The 17,364-nt window shown below is 30.6% G+C and overlaps 1 protein-coding gene and 1 long non-coding RNA gene across 13 annotated transcripts in view; one reads left to right on the forward strand and one right to left on the reverse strand.

The window, feature by feature from the left end:
* Positions 1–17,364, forward strand: part of LOC122718559 (ribosomal protein S6 kinase alpha-5-like) — a 43,354-nt gene that overhangs the window by 14,918 nt on the left and 11,072 nt on the right. The window lies entirely within an intron of this gene.
* LOC122718562 lies at positions 7,624–16,146 on the reverse strand. Of its 5 annotated transcripts, none has more exons than XR_006347408.1 (8): positions 16,091–16,146; positions 15,139–15,708; positions 14,859–15,061; positions 14,435–14,713; positions 12,447–14,369; positions 12,253–12,342; positions 11,578–11,859; positions 7,624–8,051 (listed from the first exon to the last, which is right to left on the reverse strand). It is a non-coding gene; the product is annotated as an uncharacterized LOC122718562 (long non-coding RNA). The 5 variants fall into 5 exon arrangements; XR_006347411.1 differs by lacking the exon at positions 7,624–8,051 and having other exon boundaries at positions 11,304–11,859; positions 15,139–15,391; positions 15,511–15,708; XR_006347410.1 differs by lacking the exon at positions 7,624–8,051 and having other exon boundaries at positions 11,304–11,859; positions 15,431–15,708.

The raw sequence follows: 17,364 nt of genomic DNA on the forward strand, positions 1-17,364 counted from the left end.
AGAAAGCAAATATCGAGAAATTTTATACCTGTACAGAGATTATCTTTTTGTAATGTTGTATGGAAAGTGTACCACCTTTTGTAGCTTGATTATTTATTAGAATTTAGAATATATTTTATCACATTGATTTATTAGAGAAAGTTACAACTCTTAAATTCGTACATTTAAACGCAAATTATATTTATCTCCTCCTTTACGAAGCTTTCGAAAAAATCAGATTTTTGTATCTACGATCAATGGTCGTGGATTTTTTTTTTAAAGGATCGTAGTAAAGTGAAACTTGGCTACACAATCTGCAAGCGTTGTTCGCGATCTTTTAAGGCTTCTGGCGTAACATGGAGGGTGGCACGTTACAGTGAGGTTAGGTCATCGGTAATTCGTTTTAAATCCGGATGGAAAATCGAACTTTTGACATTCCATCCCTCAAACAATTTTTAAATTTTTATTTTATCCCTTCTCCGAAATATTGAATGAAATTGTGATCATTCCAAATTGTTCAAAGCTCGCTTCGAAGATTTTACTTCATATTACGTGATTACGAATTCGAAAAGTCAGAGAATGACTCGGGGTTCGCGAAACGCTCGCCTTGAATATGTTCTTCTACTCGTGTAATCGTGTAATCTTCTTTATTACGCTTTTTGTTATGAATTATAAAGTTGTTGGAAATAATTAGGGGTTCTCGAGATCCGGTTTTTTTTTTTTTTATCTTTCTTGTCCGTTTAATTTCGAGTAAGAGGAAGAAATGCTTATTCGAGTGAAAGAGAACGTAAGGATCGAAATTATTCCGTTAATGAATTATTTTAGCTATTTAAATCTGACTTTTGATAAGAAATTTTGGAACCACGAGCTACGTATTTAGAAATTATTGTTCTGACAATTGTTCGTGGATATATGTATTCTTATTTCATGATTGAAGTAAATATTATTCTTTTTTAGGATGACTTTTGTTTTTTTTTGAATAGAATGTTTATTTTTCTTTTTTCTCTTTTTATCTCTGTTTTCCTTTTTTTTTTTTTTTTCAAGAAGATATGTAAACTATTTCGAGTTCATTGACTTTGATATAATAAGTTTCTAAGGTCGGTTATAGTCTTATACAAACGTTCAAAGTCTATCAAGTTTAATGTGTATACATTACTCGAAGTAATAACATTTTATACGTAGTATAAAATAATTTTTTCTTTTTAATGATGTAGAAAAAAGAAAAAAAGAAAATATAAATATAAAAATATTTTAATTGATTATTTATGTCGAGATTTAAATGTTATTTTAATATTATTGAAATTTTTCAACCAGAGTCACATATTTTTTTAATTGTACAGTAATTAATTTTAACAACTGCTCGACGTTCGATAAAGTGAACTTCGTACAATTACAAACATAATTTATTAATGGCACAAATAAATTCTAGAAATAAAGAAATAAAGTTTATAACCTCGAATTATTTTCTTTCTCTCTTCTCAATTATGTTTTCTTGAATTTTACGATCATTAAAATCCCATTAAGAATTAAATCGATAATCATTCGTCCGCCTTGATACGTATACGATATCATTTGGAGCAAAAGATCCAATGATTTCTCTTCAATGTTTTTTTTTTTCGACGATGAAAAATCGTCCTTGTTATTTTCTAAATTTTTTTAACATAAATTCAATATCTCGTGTATGGAAAATATAAAAAAAGTGGTTTCTAAAATGCTTGCAAAAACTTATATGCAGGAAAAAAAAAATATTGCATTCTTTCTTAAAGCAACATGCCGTCCTTGGACATCTATGACTTTGTGCCACGTAGATTACAGGTATAACACCGATATTGTACAGTTATCATAAAAAAAAAAAAAAAAAAAAAAAGAAAAGAAATGGTGAACAGTAGTTGTAACCGATCGAACGAATTTCTATAATACGAATTCATATATTATAATATACATCGTGAGGAAAGGAATATAGGCAAAAGGGTTTTTTTTCACGTTTTTTGTAGATAACATACCTCCTTAAGTATATTATTTGATACTTCATACTTTATCGAATTTGAAAAATTATAGTTAACCTTTCGTTTTACATTTATTTGCATATCTTCTGTTTTTGTTTTTTTTTTTAATCATCTATTAGAAAGAGATAATTTTGATAGTTTCAACTTTTCACTATTTTTTTTTTTATTCAATTAACATTAACTTTTATTTATTCTTATCTAAATTTTAATAGATATTGATCGTCATCGTTTAATCTAATATGTCCAATCTTCAAACAGATTTTGTGATTTTCGAATGATTTTTGTAATTTGTTATGGTTCTCCTTTTGCCATTACACACTCTTTAATCTGCAATTGCTATCGTTCAAGTCATACATGATAAACCTTTTTTATTTCTCCACAGAAATAATCGTTCGCAATGATTTTATAACTTTCGATACCTCTCGGCTCATTATTGTTCGTTCAATGTGATCGGTACACGTAGGCTATTCGAGGGTTATCGAATTACTACTTCAAGGCTTCCAGGTATTCTAAGCTATGCCCGAATCAGGAATTATATCCATTTATTAATCAAAGCTTAAAATTGGAACCTAACCTAATCGTAACCAAACTACAACACATTGGATCATGCAAGCCTTAAATCTTTCAAATTCTTCAAGTTCTATCATCATTCAACTACTAATTTCCCGCCAATTTCGAACTTCAAGTGTGTCGAAATTATATTTCTAGAAAACTCAAAATATTTATTATTACACAATATATTATTTATATAATAATATTTTATAATTACTATACCAGTTTTATTACACGATTGAGAGTTTGATAAACCTAACCTAAAAATTTCTCGAGTCTCTTCGAAAATTCTGAAAAAATTGCTAGGGTAATAATCAGATAACCAATTTATTAACATTTCTATTCAATTACTTTTTAAATAATAAAGATGAAACAACAACAATTGAGATATTTAAAAAATATCCAAAAGTATCCAAAGTATCCAAGAGTATACGCGAATTAACGATTAACAACAAATAAAATTTCATTTCATTCCATTCTTATAAAATTATGAAAAGATATTCTCATCGCGAAGATAGCAAGTGAATCCAAGAATCGCAATTCTCTTGAATCGAGAGTGATAAATAACTCTCTGCTTTGTTCGGCAAAACGTAGCCGCGATGTGGATGCATTTCCACGGGTCTCGTAATAAATTTATAGATATTTCCGGGTAATGGTGGCCGACAATGCTGCTGTTTGCGGTGGAAATATATTGGACTACGGGCTGGAACGTATAACGTATCGAATGGTCAAGTCTGGACAACTGGAAAAGATGAAATAACGATCGCGAATCTGTCGATTTTCCGTTCTCTCTCTCTCTCTCTTTCTCTCTCTTTCTATATATATATACATACATATATCTTTTTCTTTCTTCCATTTTCATTCATATATTATAAAATGATTTCGTGTTTTCTTATTACTCGATTCAACCTCGTTGTTATTCCCAGAGAGAGAGAGAGAGAGAGAGAGAAGATAATAAGTCCTAATCAGTCTTTGAATTATTCAGAATTATTTATTTCGCGATCATATTAACGATACGACATGTATCAGTAGTTGAGAATGAATCAAGTTCACTTCATTATTTCGCAATTTTTTGTATTCTCGGACAAACGAATTTTATTCCAAATTTTCATTTTCATTTTTTACGCATACAATAATCCCTTATACTTTTAATTTATATTCGTGTACATTCGTGTTGTATTTGATTCTAAAAAAAAAAAAAAACGGAAAACTTGAGCAGAGGAAATGGATTGAGATTAATCTCAATACTTACAGAAATAATTGCAAAAAAGGGGATAGTAGAAAACTGAAGAGTGATCGAGGAACGAATGGATCACATCGACCTCTATTTGACCTTGATTGACTTGTTCTCAAGACTCTTTTCTCCGGACGTTCTCACATTTTTGCTTTTTCCCCCCTCTCCCCTTCATAATATCCATAAAATTCTTTTTAATCTTCATAAAATATATAATGTCCGTGATCGACCGGTGGCCAGAGATGACAGTTATACACACCTGTTAGGCATACATGTAATACATACGCGAGCATTATATCGCAGAATTAGCTTGCACACCCAGTTGCAATTATACTTGGTAAATTATTCGTCGACTGTTTCGTATTGGATGTACACATTAAAAAAAAAAAAAAAAAAAGAAGGAAGAAAAAGAAAAAAAAAGAAAAGGAATATGTAGGAGAGCAGAGCCGTGGCGGGTACACGTGCACGTAGAAGAACGATTGATCGTGGACGTTGTGTAACATTCACTAATCTTGGACGAAAGCTTTTTGCCTTTTCGATAACACTTCCATCTCCTCTTCCTCGCGCTGAGATCGATGATTCCTTGTTTTCACACAAGTGTCTCGTTTTAAAAATTGCAAATATTATCGAAGAATATGATTAGCCTCTGGCAGTGGAAAGAGATTCGGAGGCAAATCAATTTCGCTCGTCTTTTTTTTTTTTTTTTTTTTTCTGGACAAATTTTTAATTCTCTCGTTGTTATTGAAATGTAAACGAGGCTAAATCGTTCTGGAAAAAGAGAATAATAATCGAAAAATGTTCTTACGAGGGAATCCATGTTTTATTGATTAATCTGATTAATCTTTTCTGGTGATGGACCATTACTCGAAACAATCGAGGAAAATATTAATTATCGATCGCGAGATAGAGATTATCAAGGCTGTCCCTCGTGTCTAGGTCTTAGATATATTTAATGAAGATTCCCAGTTCCTTGGTGAACGAGATCTCTGACTATTAGACGCTTCAGCGACCCAGTTTCTTCAGAGTCTGTTTCATGATTTCTGGTGAAACAGTTCCTCTTCCCCTTTGAAGTTTTACACCAAGTATTTGGTGTACCACGATGACTTGGTTGGAACCAAGGGATTGTCGCGGTTTGCCATTTGGAATCGTTCTGGAAATTTGAGAATTTTTATTATTGTTATAGGATGAATTTTCCTTTCAATATGAATTTATTTTTTTTAATGGAGAGTTTATTTGTTGGATGACGAACAGAGGGCTAGAGTTAGCGAGGGGAGAATTTTTTGATAATACATTTATGAGTAATGGATTTCTCCACCGCTCGTTCAAACGCCGTAAAAATTGATACGATGTTAGTGGTATCGAGTAAAGTGTTCCAACATTTCACCAGCATTGCAGATGGATCGAGTATGCTTGTAAGGATACACCAAGTGTAGTGTTCGGTATCAATGCTTCCGTTAAATCCACGATGAACTTTAGCTGCAGTGCTGGCGCAACGTTGGAATACTTCCAAAAGGGCAAGACGGAAGTCTCGGGCAATATTAATCAGTTGGAGCCGCTACGCCTAACACTAATGGGTTAAAGATCTTCGATCTGCTCTCGACTTTCGTTTTTAATTCGGCTATTGCATCCTCCTTGCCCGACATTTTCCATGATGTGCAAATCCTCTTATTTGTCGTAATCAAAATTTGTAATCGAAATAATTGGCTGGAAATATGATAGTTGCTTCAAAAGTGACTTGATTGATCGGGTGGTAATTATTTGGTCAAAAATAAGTCACTGGTCTGGCGTGAGATGTTTTTTTTTTTTTTTAGATAAAGATAAAATTTATCTATTCGAAAGATTCGTTGATCGTCTGTTTTTTAATTGCCATTTTTGTCATTCAGCCAATGCTTGCGTATTTGAATTCAAGGAACATGAACATGAACTCACTTGCAGTGAAATCTTGATTAATGTGATTCATCTTGTTTCGTGGAAACTTGATTTATAATTTTTGTTGAGGATATTCTTTTCTTTTTCTTTTTTTTTTTTTCAGTTTCTTTAATACAAGCTCGTAAATTTTCGAGAAAAAAAAAGAAGGACGAAATATCGTAGATCTATATTTTAATTTACTTATATCTTTCCAATTTTCAATAATGAATCTTTTATGAAATCTACGACGTTACGTTGCTGCTCTTTCCTGAAAATTTATTATACTTTTCAACTTTTTAATTTACGACATATCTTTCCAATCTTCAATAAGGAATCTTTTTCAGAAATAAGAAAAACTAGTTTGTGATCAATATCGAATAAATAAAGAGTGAAAAATTCTTTTACTCGATTAAAAAGAATTTTGAAACGTATATGAAAATACATAAAATATACGCGAAAAATATTAATATTGATCGATGATTTTTTTCTAGAATTACGATTCTATCGATATAAATTTCAGAGTAAGTAAGAAAAAATATGCAGTTCGAGAATTTAATTTAAAAAACTTTTTGTTGCTCTTTGCTCAAAAGATACCCGAAAACAAATTGAAACGCGTAAATTAGGACAGGGATCATATTTTTCGCGTAAAGAAATAAATTTTCAGACGTAGAAAATTCAATATTGGAGATCTTTGTATCAAAATAAACAAAATTTTTGAAAAGTTATATATTTTTGAAAGCAAAACAATCAAATCAAATTGTGAAAGAGAGAAAGAGAGAGAAAGAGAATCTTATATTGGCGAGTTTAAAACAAGGATAAGGATACGAAAATATTCCCTTTTCGATCGATTGTTCTACGATTCGATTCGTCAGTACAAAACGGCAACAATAAATTCTTTAATGCAAACGATCTTACGTAATCTGGTTTTTGCGCAAGCGAATCTGCATGAACATGTTTACGCGGCAATAGTAAATGGCCATCGAAGACGATTATTACGATAAATGTTTGCACGATCGTTCTCTTTTTTTTTTTTTTTTTTGCCCCTCATTCCCCCCTCTTTCAGCCGCTTTTTACGCGCGCAAAACTTGATTAAAACCGACCTATCGACGAGTTACTTTATTTTTCGTTTGTTTAGCAACTTTTATGGTTTACGTGACGTTCTCTTCCAATCTTCTGATCCTCGTATCAATTTTTAACGAGTCGCTTAAAAAAAAAAAAAAAAAAAAAAAAAAAAAAAAGAAAGAAAAAGAAATCGCTTTGGTTGTACTTTCGTGTTTTTGCAAGTAGTGAAAATATTTATACAGCTGCACAAATATTTAAGATCAGTAGATACTTTCGTCGCCATTCTGTAGAAAGGATGGGAAATTTGAAAAGAGAAGGAATAATATTTTTTGCGAATCAACGGTCTATAAAATGTATGCAATATTGCTACTTGTTGTTGTCTGAAAAGATAAAATTCATATATAATATATCTGATATTCGTGTAATTAATAATCCGAATGTATGAATTAGTAAACGATTATAACTATTTATATATATATATATTGCATTAACCTTTTCAAAAAATGCAAAAATTTTAAGGAATTCGTGTTTCACATTTTTAATTCATCGATCTTATCTAATCTTAATCAGAGATTCGAAAAGAATATTCTCCTCTCTCTCATAAAACAAGCTCATCTGTTGTTTTTATTCTTTTATAAGTTATAACAAAAATGTCGAGAATCTCAAAATAATTTTCTGCAAGAATTTTCAACAAAAATATTATACAAGCGTAATCACATATCCATATTTTTTCATCATTAACATTATATAAATATTATCTTACAACTTACATTTAAACTAAAGTTATCGTATTGTATCCAACTTTCGTTGTATAAAAGAAAAAAAAAAAAAAAAAAAGGATACGGAATTAAATTTGAAAGAAAAAAAGAAAATGGTAAAAGGTCCAAACCCTTGGCGTCAGTAAGTCAGATATCGTATTACATCCATTCCCATTCGTTTTAACCTCCTCGTAATTATACCTTAAGCGATTCCACAAAAAAGACTCCCGTCGAAGAGTCCGTGCAACGGTTGCGGAAAAAGATTCTCCGCGATCACGTTCCCTGAACGTGTGCATTTGAGAATATGTCTGCATATCCGCTAAATGCCCATCGAATCCACAGTGTGGCGTCCGTGTGCGTTGATATTGATTTGTTGCGAATTTATATTTAGACTCGGCGGCGAACTTGCCTTGGAACGAGTTATTTATCCTTCGGTGTGTTTTCCCCGTTGAGAGCGTGCTCGCTTACGGGGAATTACATGTCGAAAAGCTTCTTTGTCGTATCGTGTACCAGTTGCGCGTCCGTGTAGGCATCGACGCCATCCCCGATCCCCTGTAAAATATCAGACCAGAGTTTTATACACCGAGTCTATTACGTTTTTCCCGCGTTTCTTCCTTCCTTTCTTTCTTTTTTTTTTTTTTTTTTTTTTCTATGTCGTCGAAGCGTATGTGAAAGGGTTTTTATCGAAAGAAAGATGAAAACACAGATTGGTATTTGGAATTTGTTACCATGTATATATCGATCGTTCTAACGAGGGGGGGGGGATGCGAAAAAGTGTTTATTCAATATTTTTAATCGTTGGGAAAGATATATTGCTAGGGAATAGAAGTATTATTATCGACTGAGTTGTTAGTGGCATGAACGATGGTAATAGAATTGGTGGCGGGGAGAGGGAAGGGGGGAGATTATTAAAGAGGAGAATAATCTTCTATTGAATGATATATTGTTTGTTTTCGAAAATTTTTACTATAATTATTTGAAAATGTTCATGTCGTAAAAACATCTTTTTATTATTTTCTTCAATTTTTTTTTCTATTTTTTTTTTCGTATTATTAAAAAATATTTTATAAAAATGGATATTTCTTCTGTCGCGAAATTTATTGGTGACATCAATGATGAAACTATGATTGAAATATGAAACGAGATATTAAATTTATTGTTTAAACAGTCGATGAGAAGTTTTATCCTAGATTTTTTTTTTTTTTTATATATATATTTTCATTTTTATTATTGAGTTTTAATTATAAATATTCTACTACATAAGAATGGAAAAATATTTTTGCCGTGTAGGTCATTGGTGACTCACGGTCGATTTCATTAATATTGGAGACTATTTCATAATGTTACCGGTACGTTTCGTGTCGCGTGGCCACCGTGGTGACCTACTTAGTTTTCATTTCCAACCAATCTCTCTCTCTCTCTCCCTTTTTTTTTTAAATTTCTAAAGCATCTTTCAACGGAATGAATAATAATAATTAAAATAATACATTGCGTATGTATCCTTTTTATTTAAATATCGATCGTAACCTACACCATGATATTATTCATATTATTTTCTCTTTCTAAGAAAATCGTTAAAGGTTTGCAAAATAACTTTTATCGGCGTGTTCCGATCAGTCATTACATTTTCATTATCTTATTTTAATTAATCAAGGTAATAGTTGCGTGCGTATGTTGAAACACCACTGGAGGAGGCACGTGTGGAGTTACACGTGCACGATTTACCTGGCGACGACGAGGCAAACGGAGGAATGCGTGTAACGTAAGGCACAGTACCGTATCAAATAACGGTTGTGCCACTGCAAGCAGAGCGTACACGGCCATTTTATGTTCCGGCCTCTTAAAAATTGTCGAAAAACCTTCGTTTGTCGTAAAACCACAGCCAGTTGCAGGCCAAACGATCGAACAATACGATATTTCTGCAATAATTGTTTCTAAAAAGGATAATTACCTATACAATATAAATAGAAATTCTCTTGCCAATATATAGGACAAAGATTAAAAGTATATTTATATTATTAAAAATATCTATAAAATTAATCCTTTCGATATTTTACAATCTGTCTCTTGATTTTTATTCACTCAAAACGGTGCAAATTAATAAGGAAATTTATTCTATTATAAAAATATACAAAATTCATATTTTTTTTTTCGAAACTTTATTGAAATATATATACGAAGAAAACATTAAGGGTTGTTTTAACGACGATGAGGAGGATAAGTTGAAAAATGTTCTTCTTTTATCTCTTGTCGATAATTTCGTCAACGAGAAAAAAACTTTCCTTTTTACAATTTATTTGCAATTGATTTGTTCAATATCCAATTTATATATTCTCTAAACTATACTTTTATTCTAAACTATACTATTACTTTAACCTAACCAAGGTTCTAATCGGATTTTAATTGGAATTTCTTATCAATATTTTTTAAAATACAGATATAATAAAATGAAAATATTTAGACCGACACTGATACGATTAATTTTTACAATTCCCAGGTTAAACGATTCGACAGCCCTCGAGCATAGTCGCGGAAGTTCCGCTTTTGTCTGACCCAGATAGTCGGCATTCACTCGCTATTTCGTAACGGGATCGACTACTTTCTTTCGCCAGACGAAAGCCAACTACACGTGCACTTAATATCACGCGATATATTCCCTTCTCTGATTTATATGCAGCACAGTGGGACGACTATTGTCAAGGAACAACGGGACGATACGCTTATTTCTAAACAGATATTAAACGATCGATGATAATACACAGCAATATGCTTGCAACTGTGTCTTGTTAAAGAAGGCAGATTTCAGGTTTTTTTCCATTAGCGTCGCTAATAATCGAGCTTATTGAGATATTAGTTCTGGTAAAATAATTATTTATTTATTCGTATTCAACTTTGAATAATTTCTTTTTCTTCTCGTGTTTGTTACTTTATCTTTAATCATTTATCCAAAATTTTTGATATTATTCTTCAACTTTTGATTTCTGAATAGGATTTGAAAATTTATGTTGATTAGAAAATAAAAAAAATTTTTGCGTTCCATTTTAAATTATTGATTACAAACAAAGTTGAAAAGTTAAATTAAACAAAACAAAAAGTCTTTTATATATATAAATATATATATATATAGAAATTAGAATGGACTTTAAATGATTGATAAAAAAAATTAGGTTAATTATATTCTACGTGCAAATGACTCATTTGAATAGTATAATTAATCTAGTTGTATTTTTAAAACTAATTTCTTAACTAATCTAATTATATTTTTATAAAACTAACATATTTAGGAATTTTCCTTACAAAACGAATTGCATTTTTTTAATTATATTTTTAAATAAGTATAAATGAGTTTTATTATTATGTTACGGTTATATTATTATTATTTTTTGATCTTTGATTGAACATGAAAATGTAATTATGTTTTTACGTGTAGCTTGCATCGTTTCATTCTCATTTCAAATGACAACACTTTGAATATTTACGTCATTCGTATCACGAGTCTTATTATCGTTTCTGAATAAAAAAAAAAAAAAAAAAATACAGTGATTAAGAAAAAAAAGGAATGTTCCACATTTTTCCTTAATGAACTTGAAAAGATATATATATATATATACGAAATATTGTAAGAATAAAAGGACACGTATCACTTTTTTAAATTAAAATCATCTTTGATCTTAATGATCAAATGAAAATTAGTGTATTAAAACTTTGGAATAAATTTTTAAAGGAAGGAAAAAAGAGAGAAAAAAAGAATGATTATCATGTTACGTGTGTAAAATAAATATATGCAATCGTTCTTTTGGTTTATCTAAAACTGCTATTTGTAAATTCTGAATAAAAAAAAAAGAGATAAAAAGAAGAAGATCATTCTCATCACGAACATTTGTACCATCGATTTTGATTAAGAAAACAAGTGTTACAAAAAATATATCTACGCGAAATAAACGTAATACAATTCCTTTTCTTCTTTATCAAAAAAAAGGAATTTCAGTTATTTATAAGTGTGCAACCTGAAAATTAAATTTCGAAATGTAAAGGAAAAAAAAAAAAAAAGAAAGTATTATCGCCACCATTCACTTACGTTCGAGTGATAAAAACCTTTGGCGCGATTCAATTTATTTTCAATGATGCTTCACAAGTTTCACCATGAGAACTGAAACGTGTGACAAACTTGTTATCGTTCCTATCCTGTATCTAAAATTTGATTCGGCTATTTGTAAATACACAACACGGTGATAAGCACCATTTCGCGTGAAATAGTTGCTAAATGATAAGCAACACACGTTATCTGTTATTTAACAACTGATGTTGCGAGAAGAAGGAAAAAGAAGAAAAAAGAAAAATTATTTAGATTGCCACGAATCTGAAAAAAAAAAAGAAAATCTTTATATAAAGCCTTGTACAACGAATGCCTCAATTATAATGTTATTCTTAGAAATAGGGAAATAATATTATTCGTAAAATAATTTTACTTTCAAATTAAAAGCAGCGGGGAAAGGATCGATTCTATATTTTTATAGAAAAACAAAAAGATTAAAAAATTCCATCTGTTGAATTAATTAATAAAAATTAATTCTTATATTTTTTAGAATTTAAATAAAAGTAATTCAAGGATAGATATTAATTTAAGAAAGCCTTTTTCTTCCAAAATCTAATCGATTCATAATAACGAGATAATAAGAAATAAATTTAAACCCGATACACCCGATATATTTCCAAGTTGTATTGTTGGCAATTTTACGTATGAATTAATCACCTTGTACATTCACCAAGATATCCGATGACAGTGATATAGATTTCCTGCAGACTCTTCGATTCGTTGGAGAGACACGCGTGGTCAAGGAACCTACTAACAATACGTATATGCATATTAAACGGTGAATGCGCTATCCATTTTGTGTGTTCACCGCACAGGGTGAACAGACTTCAACCGATGGAATCATAAATCACCTTTGTGAAAGTGTTTTAATGGCGTTGGGACTGCGTTGGCCGACTACCCTTCACCTTCAACTTCGCATGCACCCTTTGAAGATGCATCGTGGTGTTGGTTTCCACGTGCTCTCGTAACTTTCGCGTATCTTTCAATAGTGATAATAGTAGTAGTAATAGTAATAATAGTAGTAGTTTCGTATCCTCCTCGCTCGCGAATTTCGTGATAACGGGACATTTATTTTTCTTACGTTACACGGATCAATATTCATTTACTTATCGCTACTTCTATTTTTACTCGTTTACTATTCTCTTTAAAATTTACAAATTACCATTATTATTTCCTCGAGTTAAAGTTATTTATATTTCTAATTATTCCTCGATACTATATTTCTAGTTTTAAAAAATTGCATTGCATTTGCATTGTAGATACGACAATACGAGCGTGCTAGATAATACGTTAAGAATTAATCGTGTTCGGGGCAATGCGGGGCATAGTGATACTAATAAATAAAAAGTCGTTCTCAACCCGTGAGAGTAATATTAACGAAATATAATTTAAAAAAAAAAAAAGAAAAATGTCGATATAATACGTTTTTTATTTATTTATTTAATACCAAGAGCCCCGTGTCGCGTTGAAAGTTAACGATAAAACTCGAAATACTCGTTTGCACGTGAAAAGTAGTTTTTTTTTTTTTTTTTTGCACTTCTGTGTGTTTCACCTTTTACTTTTCTATAAAGGTCTCTCTTTCTCTCGTTCTCTCTTCGTCTTTCTCCCTCCACCTGTGCTTCGCATTTCTGCATCTCTCTCTTTTTCTTTTTTTCGTTCCGTCAAAAAATCCTTTCCAAAGAGGAAGTTTCTTTCGTAGAAGGAGAGAAAAGATTAATTTTTCAATCAATTTTTTCTTTTTTTTGTTCTTCGAACGATAAATACGATATGGTGCACAATATCGAGTAAAAGAGTGATTGTGTTAAATATCTCGATTTAGAGGTTTGGGAGACGGCCGCGAATTCTTGACATCGAAACGATATTCCGAAATTAAAATCGAGACGAGGGTCTAAATATAGAAAGAGGCCGAGAAATCTTTCCTCCATCGTTCCCCTCTGAAATTTTTTTTTTTTTTTTTTTCAAATCGCTTTAGATCTTAATCGGGTAAAGCTTTTTCCTTAATCATGGCAATATGTTACATCACGGTTTCAAAGTGGACTTTCCTGTCCTTTCGAAAACAGAATTTTCTTAAAATCATTCATCTATGATAATGGATATTATGTTATAATATAAGAAAGGGATACACTTCGTGTTCATCATCATTTAGAGTTTTTCTTATTCAATTTTTAAAAAAAGAAAATTGTTTTAAATTTTAAAAATCGTCATCCTATTCTTTACATTTTTTGTTACCCCGTTAAAATTGATAAATGCACACGTAAATTCAACGTTAAATTGCATTTATCTGGATACGTTTAGAATCTTTAATTATCACGTTGTATATATCCTTGGTGACGTTTGACGAAAAGTGTGAAAAGCGTGTTTAGCAAGTGGTCGAAGACGTGTTCGAATCCATGAACAGTAATCCAGATTGAGGGAGGCAGGCGCGTGGACGGTACTCGAGTTTGCTCGTGGTTGCTTCTACTACCTTGACATGGATTCCCGGCTGGCAGTCAGGGCCGGGGACGCTCGCGAAGGACCCCCGCGTGTTAATTTCACGTGGAAACCCTTTTAACTTTGAGGCGAAAATTTAATCGATTTATTGTGCCCTCGACACGAGCACGCGCGACACGATTTTATTATTGACACACGTGTGGAAACAATTCGAGAACAAAAACGTTTCTACGTACATTTTGTTATTTAAAAAGTATGGAGATACTTGTTACTTTTAATTGAAATGTCTCGCTTTATAAATCCTGCCTTTTTCGATGCTCTCTTCTTTCGATAATTCGATCCATCTATCGAAAGGAAAATTTGTTTTTTAATTCATTTCCTTTATTAAAAGTTTTACTTTATTACGTACCAAATACGTTAAAAATAGAATAATATTTGTTACGTTTTATCGTATAATCGTACAAGACTTATTATTTAAATAGCCCTGGCAAACATCTGTTGCCACACGATGGCGTTTACAGTGAATAAAAATTCTCCAGTTCTTCTATTATTTTTCATATTGCGGATACGCGTATCCTGATGATAATTAGCGTATATATATATATATGTGTGTAGATTATATTAATATTAATTCGAATAGAAACGTATATAATATATACTTTGCAGATTTTTCTTGAACATTTTGTATCTGAAAAAAAAAAAAAGAAAAATTAGTAAAAATTTTCTAAATAAATTTCGTCAATTGGTTGTCGCGTATTTCTAAATTTGAATTTATATTATAGATTAATTCTCTCGTTGCGCCATCTGTATATAATATCGAAAATTACACATACGTTTTTATTTCACATCGACCTCTTATTTTATATAACGTTTGTAACGTTTGAGAACATTTCTATTTTGAGAACGTATAATTAATTACTAAACATACGTTTATAAGTCCTCTATAATAAAAATCATACATAAAATTATCTCTATTTATACGCATTGTAACGTATGTTTTTTTTTTTTTTTTTTTTTTCAGTAAAAGAGTTTTAATCTGTGAAAAAAAAAAATTCAATTCTAAGAATACGTACGTAGCGTGAAAAGGTTACGAATAAAAATCGATATAATAACCCTGTTTTCAACCCTGTCGATACAACGTATACACGAGTGGAAATACGAGAATATTTTTTTTCTCTCCAACTTCGAAAGGAGGAAAATTTTGCAAGATGTTCCCGCGAGTTTACACGGTAAACCGATACGTAATACATTTTTACACAATTAACAAAATCCGTACTCTGTACCCTCGTGTCGCGTTTTGCATTGAAATCGTCTCGTTTGTTTTTCACGTGGACAAGAGAGAAAACAAAAGGAACGTTGTAACTCTCTGGAACATAAAAGCTCTTTCAGTGGTTGGTATACTTACATGTATGTTTGACGAAATTTCACCGTGTTCACGTAATCAAGTAAATGAGGGAAAAGAAAGAAAAAAGGAAGGATCGTTACGCGAAAGTTGAGCAGAGAGAGGTAGAGAAGTGAAAGCACTACTGGTAGCGTTCCATTCGTGAAGTTACGCAGATTTTAACGTGTGATTTCCAAGCTTCAAGGACGTTAAATTTCATTTTTCCTTGATTTTTAATATTCTTTAAACGTCGTTTTGTAATTCCTCGTTTTCTATATGATACAACTTGTGAAATTGTTAGCCTGAAAGAGGGATAGGATTATAATTTGCACAATATAAGTTGTTTAAAATCTGTTAAAGATTGTTTTTGTTTTTTTAGTTAATCCTTTATTTAATTTTTTGATATCTATAAATTCTTTAAAGATAGATAAGATAAGTCCTCTATTTTTTTCTTCTCTAATGTTTTTTTTTTTTAGAATTCTTGAAATTCTAGTTCCTAGAATTGATAAAATGGACTCGATCATTCAAGATTATCAAAGCATCAGTTTCATTTAAGTTTTTAAGGAATTTGTTGATATTTCGAACATTTTTAATCTCTCTTTTCTGTTATTTTTCTATCGTAATTGAAGTTTCAAGAACGATAAAATAAAATAGTCGAGATTGTACAAAATTGTTTTCAATTACCTTTTAATCTTTTAATGCATTTTACAATTTTTGAAAAATAATTCCAGTTTTCTTCTTCTTCTTTTTTTTTCTTTTCTTTTTTTTTGTTTCTTTTGTAATAGTTTTAAAATATCGAATAATCAGTCAACTTCATCAATTTTTGAATACATTTTTTTAACAAACTTGGTAATTATATTCATTCTCTTAAAATATCCTTTTTATGATCCTTGAAATGAAGCTTTACAAAAAATGGAATAGGATATTAATCATCGAAAATCATCTTCAATAAAAAGTTAACCTTTTAATATTTTTTAAATCTTTTTTAACTCTAACATATCCAATAATCATCGAAGATCATCTTCAGTTCAACAAATCAATCTTTTGATCTTCTAAATCCTGTTCAACTCTATTCTCTTCGTGTAGTGGATGGAATTAACCTTTAAGGGGATTGGTAAAGGTTATTCAAGAGTCATTGAAGGTCATTTTCCAAATAACTAGAGGAAATATAAAGTAGGTGGATTATGTCAGGTCAGTCGAATCTCGCATAGGTCATCGGTGACCCATGAAAGTCATTAGTAAAACTCATTAAACGCGCTCTAGAAATTATAAAACAACATTATTACGTCCCTTTTAAAGAAATTCCTTCAACGATTCACTCTCTTTCTCGAATATTAATTTCCATTTAACAATCGATTGTAAATAAGAAAGTATAAGTAGAATACTTTACCCTACTTATTTCGTTCTCTTCTCCGACTTCTTGATTTGTTGCTCTGCCCTACTATTCTAATTATAATTCAATTATGCAATTCCTCATCATGTAAGAATAATAATATAATCCTCTTCTGTAAGTGGGTTACGGAATCTTGTCTCGAAATATTAAATTAAAAAAAAAAAAAAATGTAAAAAATTTCGTGATTATAATAAAATAATACGAAAAACATTCTTATACGATAAAAAATGATCGTCCATGATGTATAATATTCCTTGATAATCAATAATTACATTTGTACAGTCAATGCAATGTAAAAACTCGTTAATTTCAACTCGTGACTTTCTTTTTTTTTTTTTTTTTTTAATAATTACTCAAGTTTAACATTAACTGTTCATTCAATTGTAACATTATGTCAATTTACAGTTTCGTTACAGTTAGTAATTTTATAAGTTTGAAACTAACATTAGACTTCGCGCCTAGATTGAACTATACAATCCATGCCAGGATTTAATTAAATTACATAAAATAACCTCAATTCATTTTAGAAGCACTTTATTAAAACAGAATCATTTTTTTTTTTGTG

Source organism: Apis laboriosa, unplaced genomic scaffold, assembly GCF_014066325.1.
Source record: "Apis laboriosa isolate Shangri-la unplaced genomic scaffold, ASM1406632v1 scaffold64_cov150, whole genome shotgun sequence".
Taxonomy (NCBI): domain Eukaryota; kingdom Metazoa; phylum Arthropoda; class Insecta; order Hymenoptera; family Apidae; genus Apis; species Apis laboriosa.